The sequence below is a fragment of the Nicotiana tabacum genome, chromosome 9 (assembly GCF_000715075.1).
Source record: "Nicotiana tabacum cultivar K326 chromosome 9, ASM71507v2, whole genome shotgun sequence".
NCBI lineage: Eukaryota > Viridiplantae > Streptophyta > Magnoliopsida > Solanales > Solanaceae > Nicotiana > Nicotiana tabacum.
This window is the reverse complement of record NC_134088.1, coordinates 9,582,185-9,599,815: the sequence shown is the minus strand read 5'-3', so window position 1 is coordinate 9,599,815 and position 17,631 is coordinate 9,582,185. Positions and strand designations below refer to the sequence as shown.

Here is a 17,631-nt window from a genome sequence, read left to right as displayed (position 1 = left end):
GAAGCCAGCCACGCCATGGCTGCAAACACCGGTTGCATATCAGAGACAAGTCTCAATCATGTCATACCGGGTTGCCAAGCCAAGATACGGGTCGAGTCATCGCCATGCCCAAATCGGATAGCTCAGATATACAGTCAAACCTCTTTATAACAGCCTCATTTGTTCCGATATTTTTTGGGTACTATAGTGAAGTATTATTATAAAAGACATACATTATAACATAATATAAAGAGCCCGTTTGGATTAGCTGATTTGAAGTAGCTGATAAGCATTAGGTGCTGAAAACACTTTTAAGTGCTGAAACCGATTTAATAAATAAGCAGTTACATGTTTGGGTACAAGTGCTGGAATTGATAATAAGTTGTTGCAGTATTTGATAAAAAAGTGTTGATAAGCTCTTTTTTTGTTAAAATAACTTAAATAACCGTAGAATTGTTTACGGTTATAAGGGCGTAATTTCTTCTAAATTTTAGATTCCAGATCAATCAAATTTTTATGATACAAAATATACAAACTATTCTATTTGTCATTTTATTTTAAATACTATTGTGCTTAGATAAGATAATTTTTATGATTAAGCATATAATCAAAAGTTATAATAATTAATAAATTGACAAAAGTTTCTCAGTAAAAAATAAACCTAAATAGGATAAATTATTTGAAGAGAAACAAACAATGTCTTCATCACCAGAACACTTGGAAAGCAATACACCAAAAATTTGATACGTCCTCATTTATTACATACAGTTCAAAGATTAATACACAATCACATAAATATCTCTTTATGTACCTTCCATCCACACTCTAAAAACAATACACACGGTCACACACACAGAGAAAAGACAGAGATGCAATGCATATAAGTTAAGTCCTTTTCCAGTTTCTGCTGTTCTCATAAACAAAGGGCTGTTGGTTTGATAATGGAGGAAAATCAATGGTGGAACATAGAGGGACAACCACTCTTTTAAAGAAAAATCCCAATACTCTCTGTTTTGCCTCATTTCTTTCCTCTCTTGGCTAACCTTTTCCTTTTATGGGGAATTCTTTGGTTTTTCACCTCGAAATTCCCTAGCTCTATTTTCCCTCTTTTCTCTGTATATAAATTCCCCGTGGGATAGTGAGAGAGAAAAACAAAGAGAGAAGGAAGAGTTAGTTTCTTAAATCAGGAATTACACGGTCCTTTCGGTTAAAAAGTCTCGGTTACAGTCTTAAAATGAGACTTATGAGAGTCTTCGGCTAAAACTCAAAAGAGAATAATGGACTCACCGTTGAAGAACATGAAATGGGCATTAAGGGCTCAGATTTGCCGTATTTGAACTAAGCAAAAGAGAAGGCAATGCTGCCATGGCTGCAGACACCAGTTAGCTATACAAAGCCATACGGTGTCGCCTCGCCAAGACACGGGTCAGTATTTTTTCAATGCCGTGATTGAACAAAGCCCAAAACGTAAGCAATCATCACAGCCCCTTTAAAACATCGTAGCAGCACCACAAAGAGAAGAGGAAGACGAAGAAGAGTACAAGGGTGTGTTTGGATGAAGGATTTTTTTTTTCTTGTTTAAAGGATCTTTACACAAATAGCCGGCCAAATTCACCATTACTTTTCCTAGCCGGTATACATAGATTAACACTAATTAAACATGGTTATACTCATGTTACATGAATTATACATATCTTATATATCTGCCTGCTATTTTTCATTTAAGCAGTTGGGTGGGCGGCTATATAGGTTAATTCTTCTAATTTGGAAGGGCTGTTGGTCTTTTTGGTTATCAATGGAGAAATCACGGGCATAGCAAAGAGGGGCAACCACCCTTTACAAAAAATCCCATTCTCTAGGCAATGCTCAACTCTTTGCTTTCCAGGTAGAACCTCTGGGTAGGGAACTTTGAAAACTGCCATGGCTGCAAGCATCAATTAGCCTTATGAGACAGAGAACAAATACCACAAATGGAACTTTTCCCCTTATATCTCACAGATCCATCCGAGCTGCCACGCCAAGTTACAGTTTTCTTCAGCTCAATAGAAATATGTCTGATTCATCTTCTCATCTTTCGCAGACAATAAAATCTTCATAGTCTCATTGCTCATAATTGAAACAGGGTGAGTAACAGGAAAAGGAAAAGAGGAAGATCATGTGAAATTTCACAAAAAGGGTGGTTTTGCAATCAGAAAGTTCATCATTGATCATCAGCAGCCGAGAATGACAGAGAGGTGCAAAACCACCCATTAAAACTCCCCACTGCTCTCTGCTTTCATCGCAGCCTCAGACTTAAGCTAATCAGATTTTCACCATTTTTGTGTTTCCTCTTTGAGGCTCAGATCGATGTTATAGCTCAAGCAAAAATAGATTTGACGACGCATGGCTGCAAAAATCACCAGAAAATCTGGGGGCATGCCCCGCCAAGATACGTGCCAGATAATTGCAAATGCCTGATTAATAAGCTTAGAAGGGGATGATAGATTTACAAAATCAACATGGCCTCTTTGAAGCTGTTGATCACGCTCATCATGCCGGCATAAATTGTCTTTACACCAAGAAAATTCATCAACTATGAATTCACAGAGAAAGCAGCCAACCTTAGAGACTCATTCTTTTAGCACAATTAAGGCAACGGGGAGGCTCAAAATTCCCCCTTTTTTTTTTGATAAGGTGAAGATTTTATTAAAAACAGTATCAAGCTGATACTGTAAAAATACAAGGATCAAAATTCCCCTTTTTCATACAAAACCAAAAGAGCTTTAAAACCTGCAATGGCTGCAAGCAACAGTTAGCCTTATGAGACAGAAGAAAAAACAAAAATGGAACTTTTCCTTTCAAATCCCACAGATCCATCTGAGCTTCCATGCCAAGATACAGTTATTCAACTCAAGAGAAAAATGTCTGATTCATCTTTCACAGAAGAGTAAAATCTTCGTAGCCTCATTGCATCACCTAAATTGGAACGGAAAGAGTAACAAGAACGGGAAACTAGCAAGGTCATTACGTTTTTTCACCAAACGGGTGGTTTTTATAATTGGAAAGATTTATCATTTCAGTGACAGAGAGGGGCAAAACCACCCATTGAAACTCCCTACAGCTCTCTGCTTTCACCGCCACCTCACACTTAAACTAATGAGATTTTTGCTATTTTCATGTTAGATTCTAAACTCATAATTCCAAAAGTACTGTGAGTTTAGTGCTTAACATTGTATTCGTCAAAACAATACACATGATGAAACGATATGTAACAACCATCCAAACAAGCTGTGACGTACAAATCCTGAATCCGCCTCTGGCTATATCCATTTCCCAATAGGGCATAGAAAAAACTGAGGCTCAGATCTGTTTTAAAGCTAGGGCGACAGGAGATCCCAACGACGCCATGGCTGCAAAAACCATGCCCCGCCAAGATACGGGTCGGATAATCTCAAATGCCCCGATTAATTAATAAGCTCAGAAGGGAATTAAAAATTTGTTAAAATCATCATCGCCTCTTTTTAGCCGCCGATTCAACTCACCACCACCGCTTCCATCACCTCCACCAGCAGCACTGCAGCATTGGCATGCTCCGGTGAAGGCATAAAAGAAAGAAAAAACGAAAATTGATGTAACAACAATCCAAACAGGCTGTTAATAATCCCTCCGTAAGAGGGAAAAAGGGGTAATTTGCACAAATAGCACTGAAGAAAGGGTTGTTAGGGTTCTTACAGTGAAATCATGGGCTAATAATGCAGAGAGAGGCAACCACCCTTTCAATGAAAAATCCCTACACTCTCCATAGCCTCATTCTCTCCCTTCTCAGCTTTTTTGCTTCGTTTCATCTCCATAACACATGTTTGTATTTGTTTCTCCGGCAATGAGTGATGGAAAACAGAAGTTTGTGGACTAAAATTTCTTTTTGCTTTTCTTTGAGGGGGGAATTGAGGATTTTTTTAGTTTAGTTTCTGTACACGAGCTCTCTATCAAAATGGTCCCTGTAATATGAGTAAAGTTTCACTGCACCTCCCTAACTTTTTTTAAATGAAAAAGAGGAAGCCCCTAGCCTAGCCACTCGCACAAAGTCCTATGATGTCTTGGGAACAGCTGTTTCAATGGGGTTATGGGGTTTTGGTTTTTATGATCATTTTATCGTTTTTTTATATTTAAAAAGACAATAAATTACTTAAAATTTGATTTTAATCCGTTAGAAGAAAAATTTTAATTTCCTTAAGCGCAAATATTCAGATTATCAAATTTACAAGAAAGTTTACACATTTTGTTTCTCTCTTTAAATATGTGTTATAGTAGCCTTTTTGTTCATTTTCAATAATAGTCTCAAGAGCGTGTTACTTTGTATCATCCTCTATCCTTTTTGATAAATTTATTATTATTATTATTATTATGATTATTATTATTATTATTATTATTATTATTATTATTATTATTATTATTATTATTATTATTATTATTATTATTATTCTCGTATATTATTATCCCTCGATTTCTATTACTACATGTTGTCTCCTTTACTTCGGTTATTTTATTACTTCGGTTTTTTCCTTTCCAAATTTGTTGTGAAATATTTTTCACAACAAAAAATACATAGTTTGAAAAGAAAAGTGTACAATTGCAAGAAATTACAAGTGCAATTGTACACTCTTTTTATTTCTTCTTTTGATGCAATGACTATTTATTTCAATTATGTATTTTTTATAACTTTTTAGATGCCCTGACTATTTATTTCAATTGTATAAATCTTTATTTTCAAGTCACATTCAAAAAAAGATTAAGTAAAACTTTATTATTTTTGGCCAAATAAAAATATTTAGCCTAAATAATATAGTTCTATCCAAGTTTTATTATAAATTGTGTTCGAAAAAAATTATCTAAAAAGTAATATTCTTAAAAAGGTAAAAAAAAATATTTTATTTTTCATAAAAATGTCACATAAACAAAAAAATCCAAGTGGCAAGCAAGTACACCCACACTTTTTGTCACATCAATATCTAGGGGTAATGACCCTCAAAAGGCCAAGTTAAGGGGTAATTAAGACTAAACATAGTTCGGAAAAGTTACTAATAATCTGATCCAAGTTTAGGGATGGTTTAAGGTATTTCGCCCTTTTTTTTGTGATTCATTGTCGTTTGATGGCCTTATATTTGAAGTATTAAATATTAAACTAATGAGGTTTGAGAAGCTTTCAAAAGGAGCACGAACTAGAACTAATATAGACGAAAATCTCATATTTGCATTGGTCCTATGTCAACCATTTATATACACAGAAGATTACAAGCTTCCACAACAGCAGAAAACTATCCTATAATGTTTGTGCTTTTGGTTCAATATTTACACGTTATAGCTTCCAAAAAAATCCAACTTTGTCAATTAAATAGGAACCTCACTCAACATAAATTCATCTTCATGGTTATCACTTCCTGTAACTAGTCCTGCAGTTTGCCCTCATAACATGACTAGCAGAATCCGAGTTTACAAGATCATCTCGTACAGCTAATCGAGCACAGGGAGATCAGCTGCATATCATCTACTGAGTTTGGTTTCTTAAGAATGCAGAACCGTTGGTGAAAGATCTTCCAACAGAGTTCATATCATAGTTTTCGATGGATAGATACGAAGCTGAAGTCAAAACCAATACAACATATAGTTCATTGCAAACAAGCAGATAAAGACTTTTGCTGTGGGGAAATCCCTGTGCCAACACATATGGTCTGTCAATAAAGTTCTGTATTTAAGAGCCTAGAGTACAATCAGTGGCTGATGATCACACAACAGGACTTGAAATTTTATCTGCATCTGTCTTTGCAAATGCCAACTTCCTTCTTTTAACTGCAGCTATGCCGCAGGAGTATCTGCAATTCCTAATCAACTGTTGTTGTAGAGAGTCCCAAACTATTATACTTTGACTGGCTTATCAGCCATTGGGTAAGACAGGCCTCCCTCACTTCTAAATCTGCGGTAAAGTTTGCAGGGAGGTTTGGACAAGCTCAAGGAAATAATTAGACATCATGAAGCAACGTCTTATGCCATTAAATAGCCTCATAGAGAATTAGTTGCGTGTAAGTGGTCTCAATAAATCAAGATGCAGATCTTCAGAGATCAAAATCTCACACACACTCGACCATGCACATAACACAAAAATGAGCACTTTTAACGAGAAAAAGGAACAGACACAAGCTTTTTTTATTTTAACAGGAGGAACATACACATGCTTACTTCCCAGTATACAGGCTAGAATTACAGATAATAGGCAAAAAGTAAACCTTACATACAATTCTTGCCCGCTTAGGCGCTCACAGTTCATCTTTTGGCGGTTTCCTTGACTGGAAGCCAGAATGCTTCCAGGGGAGCCCCAACAACGAACTAGATCTCCATCTAAATCCCTGCTAGAGGGTATTATTTATTGCTTCTTGGATCTTGAAAGGATTTAACTAATGGGTCTCGTAACCTGAAACAGATGATTAATTACATCTGTGCATTAACAACACGTCTTTCAATTGACAGCTCTATTCTTTCCTATCAGCAAGCACTAAAGAGGGTGCTGACATAATTGACTATCTAATCCAAATGACAAAGATGAAGTTGCACCTCTGGTGGTCACAGCTAATCTCCACCCAACAACCACAACATCAGGATGCTTCATCAATTAATCAACTCAGAGCAACAACAAAGCTTCTTGCAAATTTTCTCTTTGACCTTGCAATACAAATAAAACACATAATAGAGCGGGAGCTTTCTAAAAATTAAAAGTTTTTTCATACAAAAGAAACGAAATACTACTTATTCCCAATCCCTCCCTCCCTCCCTCCCTCTCTTCTTTGTTTTGGACTTCTAATCCAGTTGCAGCTAAAGTGTACAGTGATTTTAGCAAAGAAATCCAAAAGGAACTGCAAGCAAGAACATGGGAAAAAGGCATATAAGAATCTAGCTTCGCGAACATTTCATCCTAAAGGCAAAGAGTACGTATTACCTGCAACTTTGTCTTCAAGAATGCTGAATACCTTGGTCGACTAGGAAGGTTTAAACATCTCAAGCAAAACTGTAAAAGTCCAGTGTTAATAATGCGCAAGGATATCCCCACCTACCAATTAACCAAAAAATAGCCAATTCAAAGGCCTTTCATAAGTGATGTGCTCGTGACGAATAGACAGTTATAATTACTACACATTAGGATATCCGATGATTTAAAAAAAAAATATGCCAAAGAAGATAATTACCGACCAAGTTTTAGATGGACTTGTCAGTGAAAGCTAAAAGACAGTTGTTTTTATGTCAACCCTCCCCATCAGTAGTTTTGCTATCATCATCATTTCTAATATGGGACAATTTACAAAAATTCAGAAAGAATTATTGGACACATGAAGACATCAAGACGAGAGACCATGCCATTTTTGTAATCTTTTTCTTGAAAACTCAACTATCACAAAATAACTTTGAAACTCGAAATCAGTTTAAGACTGAAATTTAAGTTCAAATTTATTCCCAGAAAGCTTCACCAACATACAGTTACAGTGCTCAAACAAAAGTTAAACTGAGGTATGGAGGAGGCTCAGATTATCGCCTATTTAATCAAAGAGCAGAGCTAAAACATTCATAGCTGCATACATGGTTGCCTCATGAGAAGGGACAATATCCTTCACAGACCTTCCAAGTGCCAAGCCAAGAATTAGCTCAAAAATATTGTTCAGTCTTTTAAAGATAATCTTCACTGCCTCAGAGATTGTGGATTCTCAAGATTCAGAAAATGGAATCAAAATTTGAGGAGAACACATGAAACTTCTTTTCAAAAGTGGAATAAGGCTTTGGACACTTATATTACGTGTAGCATTTACTAGGAGGCCTTTTAGTATATTTCGAGATTTGTATGTCAGAACTTCTAGAGTTAGAGAGCCTCCAATTATCGAATGTTGGAATAAAATAGGTCCAAACGAAGTAGAAAAAATAGTGAGGATTCATATAACCGACTACAACTAGCTTGAAAATGAAGCATGGTTGTTGTATGAAGAGGGGGTAATAACCTAGAGAAATGTAAACATGAAAAAAGAACCAGAAAAAAAAATGTTGACAGAAGGTCCAAGGAATTGAAAGCAACACAAAAATGAGGCTCGGATTTGTTTACAAGTATCAAAAACCAAAGCTAAAAACCAAAATTCCCCCTACCTTCCCCAGCCAAGCTAAGAATCAGCACAAATATCTGAGATTTCAAGCTTTCTGGATAAGATCATCACAGCCTTGTTCACTAGGTTTAGGGTTTAGAGGGGAATGAGCAGAGAGGTTCATATAGCCGACTCAAACTATTCGGGATAAGGGCATAGTTGACTGATTTAGCATCATCGTCATCATTGTTTTCATTAACATCGTCTGATGCCAAGGCTGTTGATAAAAAAGAATCAAAGAATTGATAAGCTGTCAAACTACAAAGGAATAGAGAAACCACCCAAGAAACTCCAGCATTCTATGAATCATATGAAGCCTCATTCTTTTAAGCACAATCTAGGTAATAGGATAGGCTAAGATTTTTCTTTTCTCAAACTAAAAAAAAAAGCTTTAAGAACTGTCATGGCTGAGACAGAAAAGAAACATGAATGATTTTTTTCCACAATATTTCAGACCCATATGAGTTACCACGCCAAGATCCAGTTTTTTCAGCTCAAGAGAAAAATGTTTGATTCATCTGCACAAACAACACCAACTATGCTTCAATCCCACACAGGTTGGGGTCGACGATATGAATCCTCACTTCTTTCTTTAAACTTAACTCATAACATCATCATACCAAAATAAAATAAAAGAGAAAATCTTTATAGTCTCACTGCTCATAAATGGAACAGGAGTAACAAGAAAAGGAAAAAAGGGGTGGAGTGTAATTTCACCAAAAGTATGTATTTGCATAACAACAACAACATACCCAGTCTTATCCCACACCATGGGGTCTGGAGAGGGTAGTGTGCAATTATTTTAAACAAAAGTGTGTGCATATTAAAAATAATTTCTTTTGAGTAATTATCAACATTGGAGAATGACAGAAAGTGTCAAAACCACCCACGGAATCTCCCCAGAGCTCTTTGCTTTCACCAAGTCCTAAAATTAAACTAATGGGTTTCACCAAGTGTTTAAGAACCTAAAACTATTGAATATTGGAATGAAAGGGGCCCATATGGAGCAGAATGGCTAGCGAGTATTCATATATCTGACTGTAAAATGAGGTTATGAGCTCAAATTTTTGCCTATGTAATCAAGGAGCAGAGGGAAAACCAAAAACCAAATCACAATAATGGGGTAGGCTCAGATTCGCCTTCTCTCAGACAAAAATCAAAAAGCTTTGAAAAATCCGCCATGGCTGCAAGCAAAAGTTAGCCTTATGATACAGATTAAGAAGCACCAAAAATGGTACTTTCCCCATATCTAATAGACTCATCTGAGCTGCCACACCAAGAAACAGTTTTATCAGCTCCATAGAATTATATGTCTGATTCATCTTCCGCAGAAGATAAAATCTTCATAGCCTAATGGACCAAAGAGAGTAACAAGAAAAGGAAAAGAGAGAGGTCATGTGTAATTTCACCAAAAGGATGGTTTTGCAATAGGAAATTTTTTTCATTAGAGTGATCATTGGCAGAGAATCTTTCACCACAGCCTCAGACTCAAGCTAATGAGATTTTTGCCATTTTCGTGCTAGATTCTGAACCCAAATTTCCAAAAGTACTATGAGTTCAGTGCTAAGAATTTTTAAGCTCAAATCTTGAATCTGCCTTTGACTATATCCATTTTATAAAGGGCAAAGCGAAAGTGAGGCTCAGATCTGTGTTATAGCGCAGGCAAAAAGACATATTCAACGACACCAAGGGAGATCTGGGGAATGCCCCGCCAAGATACCGGTTGGATAATCTCAAATACCCAATTGATAAGCTCAGAAGGAACTGAAAGGATTGACAAAATCATCACAGCCTCTTTTTAGTCGCCGATTATAATCACCGGCAGCATTGAATGCTCTGGCTGAAGCATAAACGAAAGAAAGAAAAGAAAATGCATACTGCATCGAAGATTCAAGTGATCCTACTCGTGCAAATCTCCCGATGTAAACAGCAGTCCTAAAACTGGCCATACCATGCAAAATATTCCTGAAGAAAGGGCTGTTGAGATTGTTTTGAGAAATCATAGGCTAAAGCAAAGAGAGGCAACCACCCTTCCACTAAAAATCCCTATTAACCTCTGTAGCCTCATTCTCTCCCTTCTGAGCTTTTGCTTTGTTCCATGTAAGCAAAAAATTGCAGGTTCAACAAATCCAAACATTAAATCAGGGAAAAGATTATCTTTTTTTCCTTTAAGTAAAAAGGGCTCAGATGTGGATTATGATAAAGCAATCCATGGCTGCAAAACACCGGTTGCATGTGCGAGACAGAAGTCTCAGTCACAGGCCATACCAGGCTGCCACGCCACAATACGGTCGGGTCACCTCCATGCCCGAATTGGTTAGCTCACATAGAGAAACATCATCATCACTGCCTCTTTATCGCACAACCATCCACACTGAATAAACAACACAAACAAACACAAAGTGAAGACAGAGATGTCAGTGTATGTTTTTTCAGTTTATGCTTCTGCTTGTTTCCACAAGCAAAGGCTGTTAGTTTTTTGATAATGGAGGAAAATCAATGGTGAACAGAGAGGGGCAACCACCCTCTTTAAGAAAATCCCAATACTCTCTGTTTTGCCTCATTTCTTTCTTGGCTAACCTTTTCCTTTCTAGGGAAATTCTTTGGGGTTTTTTTTGCGACCTTACTTGAACAGGATCAGTTCTATAGGCTCGTACCACTGCTGTATCCTTGAGTTCTAAGGAGATAGGAAACCAAGTCTAAGTGGATGAAATGTGTCCATGAGCCAGACCGTGATTAACATCTTTGGTGGCCCTTGGGCCTCTGAACAGTAGAGGATCATTCTCAGACCTCTCGTGGGTCTGGCGTGGTCAACTCTCAGACAGAGTAAAGACAACAACTTACATAAGAAATTCCTTGGTTTTCACCTCCGAATTTCCCAGCTCGAATGGGACAGGTAAGTTTCTTAAACCGAGACTTACACGAGCCTTTACGTTAAAAAGTGAGGGCTCGGATTTACTATATCTTTTGACAAAGCAAAAAAGAAAGCAACCCCAACCATGGCTGCAGACACCAATTTGCTATACAAAAGCCATACTGGGTTGCCCCGCCAAGATAGGGGTCTACCTTGAGCAAGCATCATTGCCTCTTTATCCTCTTTATGCATATTCCACCAACGTCAAAAAACAACACAATACACACACAGAGGAAAGGCAAATATGTAGTAGTACTAGGAGGAGGAGTATTGTTTAATTATATTTTTTATGTTTCTGTTGTTTCCATGACAAGGGCTGTTGGTTTTTTGCGAATAGAGGAAAATTAACAGCAGAACAGAGAGGGGCAACCACCTTTTAAAAAAAGTCCCAAACTCTCGGTTTTGCTTCATTTCTTTTTGGGCTGATAACTTGTAGCAGAAAGTAGCACATGTCACATATTCCCAACATTACAACAACAGCATACCCAGTGTATATCCCGTATATCCCGTATATCCCCACAGTGTGAGATCTGGAGAGGGTAATGAATCCCAAAAAAGATTCTGTTTCTTTTTTCTTTTCAGCAAATGTGGCTCAGATGTGTGTTATTGATAAGGCAAAAGAGAAGCCAGCCACGCCATGGCTGCAAACACCGGTTGCATATCAGAGACAAGTCTCAATCATGTCATACCGGGTTGCCAAGCCAAGATACGGGTCGAGTCATCGCCATGCCCAAATCGGATAGCTCAGTCAAACCTCTTTATAACAGTCTCATTTATTCCGATATTTTTTGGGTGCTATAGTGAAGTATTATTATAAAAGACATACATTATAACATAATATAAAGAGCCCGTTTGGATTAGCTGATTTGAAGTAGTTGATAAGCATTAGGTGCTGAAAACACTTTTAAGTGCTGAAACCGATTTAATAAATAAGCAGTTACATGTTTGGGTACAAGTGCTGGAATTGATAATAAGTTGTTGCAGTATTTGATAAAAAAATGTTGATAAGCTCTTTTTCTGTTAAAATAACTTAAATAACCGTAGAATTGTTTACGGTTATAAGGGCGTAATTTCTTCTAAATTTTAGATTCCAGATCAATTCAAATTTTTATGATACAAAATATACAAACTATTCTATTTGTCATTTTATTTTAAATACTATTGTGCTTAGATAAAGATAATTTTTATGATTAAGCATATAATCAAAAGTTATAATAAATAATAAATTGACAAAAGTTTTTCAGTAAAAAATAAACCTAAATAGGATAAATTATTTGAAGAGAAATAAACAATGTCTTCATAACCAGAACACTTAGAAAGCAATACACCAAAAATTTGATACGTCCTCATTTATTACATAAAGTTCAAAGATTAATACACAATCACATAGATATAAATATGCAAAGGAATACAGAATTTGCTTATCTTAAATAGTCAATGGGAATTGCAGACTTGAAGAGGTGAGTAAGGGGAGGGATATTAAGGTTGAATACTTGAGGCAGTAAGTATTGATGTAGGAGTTTTGCTCTAAAAAAGAATATTTTAAGGATAAAATAGTAAAAATCTTGGTCAAACTTAAAGTGCTTATAAGCTAAAAATTCATAAGCTGGGGGTGACCAGCTTATGGCTTATTTTTGACTTATAAGCACTTAGCTTATACGCACTTTTAACTTTACCAAACACGTAGATAAGCCGAAAAGTTAAGCTAGTTTGACCAGCTTATAAGCTTAACCAAACACCCTCAATATTCGATTCCGTCCCCAGACCCCACTAGTGGGATTCTACTAGGTTGTTGTAGTTGTATAAAACTCGGTTCCAAAAAAATTGATTTTTACAGTGAAGGGTTGTTATATAGAGATGTTGTTATAGAGAGATCTAACTGTAGTAACATCATCATCACTGCCTCTTTATGTACCTTCCATCCACACTCTAAAAACAATACACACGGTCACACACACAGAGAAAAGACAGAGATGCAATGCATATAAGTTAAGTCCTTTTCCAGTTTCTGCTGTTCTCATAAACAAAGGGCTGTTGGTTTGATAATGGAGGAAAATCAATGGTGGAACATAGAGGGACAACCACTCTTTTAAAGAAAAATCCCAATACTCTCTGTTTTGCCTCATTTCTTTCCTCTCTGGGCTAACCTTTGCCTTTTATGGGGAAATTCTTTGGTTTTTCACCTCCGAATTTCCCAGCTTTCTTTCCCTCTTTTCTCTGTATACAAATTACCTATGGGGTAGTGAGAGAGGAGGAAAAAAGAGAGAAGTACGAGATAGTTTCTTAAATCAAGAATTACATGGTCCTTATGGTTAAAAAGTCTCTGGTTACGGTCTTAAAATGAGACTTACAAGAGTCTTTTGGTTAAAATATCTCTCAAAAGAGAATAACGACACAATTGAAGAACATGAAATGGGTATTGAGGGCTCAAATTTGGCGTATTTGAACAAAGCAAAAGAGAAAGTGATGCCGCCATGGCTGCAGGCACCAATTTGCTATAAGAAGCCATACCATACCGCCTCGCCAAGATACGGGTTAGTATTTTCTCAATGCCGCGATCAAACATAGCCAAGAAAGGAAAGCAATCATCACAGCCCCTTTACAACATCAGTAGCAGCAGCACAAAGAGAAGAAGAAGAAGAAGAAGAAGACGAAGAAGTTCAGGGGTGTGTTTGGATGAAAGATTTTCTTTTATCTTTTTTCTTGTCTATTTGAAATGGCTGTTTCTTTTTGGTTATCAATGGATAAATCACGGGCATAGCAGAGAGGGGCAACCACCCTTTACAAAAAAATCCCAATGTCTCTGATGCCTCATTCTCTAGGCTATGCGCAACTCTTTGCTTTTCTGGTAAGAAACTCTGGGTAGGCTCAGTTTCTCTGTTTTCCAGACAACAAAAGATCTTTGAAAACCGCCATGGCTGCAAGCATCAGTAAGCCTTGTGAGACAGAGAACAAACACCACAAATGGAACTTCTCTCCCCATATCTCACATACCCATCTGAGCTGCCAAGCCAAGTTACAGTTTTCTTCAGCTCAATAGAAATATATGTTTCATCTTCCACGGAAGATAAAATCTTCATAGCTTCAACAACAACAACAAACCCAGTTGAATCCCACAAGTGGGATCTGGGTAGGGTAGTGTGCACGCAGAGCTTACCCTATCTTGAGAAGGTAGAGAGACTGTTTCCGAAAAAGAAACAGGAAGTTACAGTAACAGGAAAAGGAAAAGAGGGAGTTCATGTGAAATCTTTTCACAAAAAGGGTGGTTTTGCAATCAGAAAAATTTATCAGTGATCATCGGCAACCAAGAATGACAGAAAGGGGCAAAACCACCCATTGAAACTCCCCACAACTCTCTGCTTCACCGCAGCCGCAAACTTAAACTAATGAGATTTGCAAAAAAAAACTTACGCGGCAAAACATAGACAGTGGCCTCAAAGCATCCTATTTGTACAAATCACCCCTGCTTCGGTCGAGGATCAGATCTGTGTTATAACTCAAGCAAAAGGAGATCCGACGACGCCATGGCTGCAAAAGACCACCAGAAAATCTGGAGGCATGCCAAGCCAAAATACAGGCCAGATAATATCAAATGCTGATTAATAAGCTTAGAAAGAATGGAAGATTGACAATCCTCATCGCCTCTTTCAAGCCATAGTCACCACCCTCAGCATAAATTGTCTCTAAGCCAAACTAACCAATAAAAGCTTGTTTGGGTTGTTGTTACCCATTGTATTGCTATTTTGGAATTTGGATAGGCCAAAATAGCCAAATACATAGATAGCCCCTTAAAACCCACCAGGGGAGACCTGGGAGCATGCCCGCCAAGATACATGTCTATAATCCCAATGGCCCGATTAATATGATAGATTTACAAAATTATCATCGCCCTTTCAAGCTGTCAATCATACTCCTCACGCCAGCATAATTTGTCCCTAAACCAAGAGAATTCATCAACTATGAACTCACAGAAAGAGAACCCAATCTTAGAGACTCCTGCATTTTCCGAGTAACAAAAGCCTCATTCTTTTTGCACTATTAAGGCAACGGGAGGCTCAAAATCCCACCTTTTTCAGACAAAATCAAAAGAGATTTAAGACCTGTCATGGCTGCAAGCAACAGTTAGCCTTATGAGACAAAAGAAGCACCAAAAATGTTACTTTGCCCGCAAATCTCACAGACCCATCCGCGCTGCCATGCCAAAGATACAGTTTTTTCAGCTCAAGAGAAAAATGTCTGATTCATCCTCCACAGAGGACTAAAATCTTCATAGCCTTAAAATCTTCTTAGCCTCATCCCTCATTGCATTGAAACAGAGAGAGTAACAAGAACAGGAAACTAGCAAGGTCATTATGTAATTTCACAAAAAGGGTGGTTTTGTAATTGGAAAAATGTTTCATTGGAGTTATCATTGGCAGAGGAGAAAGACAGAGAGGGGCAAAACCACCCATTAAAACTCCCTACAGCTCTCTGCATTCACCACAGCCTCAGACTTAAAACTAATGAGACTTTCACAGTTTTTCGAGTTCTTTGCATTTTGAAAAGCATAACTAAAAGGTCCATTCTGATAACCAGTGAAACAAGAGATTAGGCCTTTTTAGCTCCATGCACGGACAAAACAGAGAAAACTAAATTGTGAATTTTGCAATCCATGCAGTCGAATCCTTCTATCATCTAAAACAACAACATCAACAACTACTACACCTCATACCAAATCGGTATGAATCCACCATATCCCATTCCAAAATTAGCCGAATTTTCTAAAATTGGCACATACAGTTAAACCTCTAATTTTTTGGCTAGTATAGTGAAGTGTGAACATATATTATAACGTAGTGTTAAAATCGGTTCCTAAAAAACTTGGCTCTTACAGCGAATGATTGTTATACAGGGATGTTGTTATAGAGAGATCCAACTATATATCAAGGCTCAAGGCTCAGATCTGTGTTAAACCAAAGGCAAAAGGAGAGTCCAACGACGCCATGGCTGCAAAAACCCACCAGAGTAAACCTGAGGGCATTACCCCGCCAAGATACGGGTCGGGTTATCTCAAAATACCCCGATTAATTAATAAGCTCAGTAGGGAATGACAACAATCATCATCGCCTCATTTTAGCAGCCGATTATACTCACCGTCACCGCTTCCACCAGCTCCACCGGCAAGCATAGAATGCTCCGGCGAAAGCATTAAAAAAAAAGAAAAAGAAAAAAAGAGTGGAAGGGTATAGAAAACCTTTAATAATATATATATATATATATATATATATATATATATATACTCCCTCCGTTTCAATTTATGAAAAGGGTTGTTAGGGTTCTTACAGTAAATAGAGAAATCATAGGCTAATTGCAGAGAGAGAGGCAACCGCCCTTCCAATGAAAATCCTCAAACTCTCTGCAGCCTCCTTCTTTCCCTTCTGAGCTTTTGCTTTCTTCACTTCCTAACCGTTTGTTTACTATATATAGGGAGCGTTGGGACACAAGAATTGTAAATTTCAGAAAAGAAAAAAAGCGAAATAATATTTGAAAATTAGATTTGTGTTTCGCGTAAATATAATTTTGAGTTGTTTTTAAATTTTTGTGAGAGGTGTGAGTAAAAATTTTAAAAAATGACTTTTTAAAGTTTTTAAAATTTTCAAAAAATTCCAAAATTTATTTGAAAATTAAAAATTTACCAAACACTAATTTCGAAAAAAAGACAGAAAATATTCTTATGTCCAAACGGACTCATAGTGTAGCCAAAAGCATGTGAACACTACTTTGAGATTTATTACTTTTGAAATCCTTTACTAAAATGTTATTTTAGTTAATCTTTCTTGTTACAAGGGGGTCAGTAAGAAATTAGAGCTGTAGAAATAATAATACAACATATCTTTGAAAAAATATCAAATTGTAGAAGGAATGGGTCGTAACAAAATATAATTCTGGACTTTATGATATGTATTTTTTTTGTGGAGATTTTAAGGCTGAAATATGTGATAAATCTATTATTAAACATATTGTATTTTGGTGGATGTTCATAACTCCTAAAATATTCGTGTATTCATCTACTCAATCGAGGAATAGAAGAATAGATCCATTGGCAGGGTGACTAACCGTGATTCGGTTGTTGTCCTCTACCTCCTGATAGATTTGATTAGAAAGAAGGTGAGGAACGAACACAGTAATTTGATTGTTGAAATCCCAATCGATATGTATCAGTAAAAAATGGAACTATTGAATCACAGTTACTCTCACTATTTTTTATAATGTAATTATCCTATGATTAAAAAATATTGAGAATCGTATTGTACATTGAAAGAAATAAGCAAGTTTTCTCTTCCCCTCTATATCTTTTATTTATTCTCTACGTCTCTTAGCTATTTCCTGGTTGTTATTTTGAGTTAAAATTCTTAATAAAGTCGAATAAACAATTATAACTGATCTAATTTTGATTTTCATTTTGATTTTGTTACTTACTACTCACAATTTAGCAAGTTGAGCGAGTATATCTTTGGCAATTAGCTTATCTATGCCCATATGAAAATGTTTGAAACATAAAAAATTAATTTCTTCAATTAGGTTTATTAGATATAATCATGATGA

The 17,631-nt window shown here is 36.7% G+C and overlaps 2 long non-coding RNA genes and 1 other non-coding gene across 10 annotated transcripts; 1 reads left to right on the top strand and 2 right to left on the bottom strand.

Annotated features, from left to right (window-relative positions):
* Positions 1-1,529: 1,529 nt before the first annotated feature.
* On the bottom strand, positions 1,530-4,073 carry LOC107805367 (uncharacterized). Its single transcript, XR_012694725.1, has 2 exons — positions 3,691-4,073; positions 1,530-3,532 (listed from the first exon to the last, which is right to left on the bottom strand). It is a non-coding gene; the product is annotated as an uncharacterized LOC107805367 (long non-coding RNA).
* A 1,128-nt stretch (positions 4,074-5,201) lies between these two features.
* On the bottom strand, positions 5,202-16,487 carry LOC142164167 (uncharacterized). Of its 8 annotated transcripts, none has more exons than XR_012694722.1 (3): positions 6,947-11,413; positions 6,245-6,672; positions 5,202-5,929 (listed from the first exon to the last, which is right to left on the bottom strand). It is a non-coding gene; the product is annotated as an uncharacterized LOC142164167 (long non-coding RNA). The 8 variants fall into 8 exon arrangements; XR_012694723.1 differs by having other exon boundaries at positions 6,249-6,672; XR_012694719.1 differs by lacking the exon at positions 5,202-5,929 and adding an exon at positions 16,369-16,487 and having other exon boundaries at positions 6,125-6,672; positions 6,947-8,349.
* On the top strand, positions 10,750-10,960 carry LOC142164502 (small nucleolar RNA U3). The gene has a single exon (XR_012695268.1). It is a non-coding gene; the product is annotated as a small nucleolar RNA U3 (small nucleolar RNA).
* Positions 16,488-17,631: the final 1,144 nt, after the last annotated feature.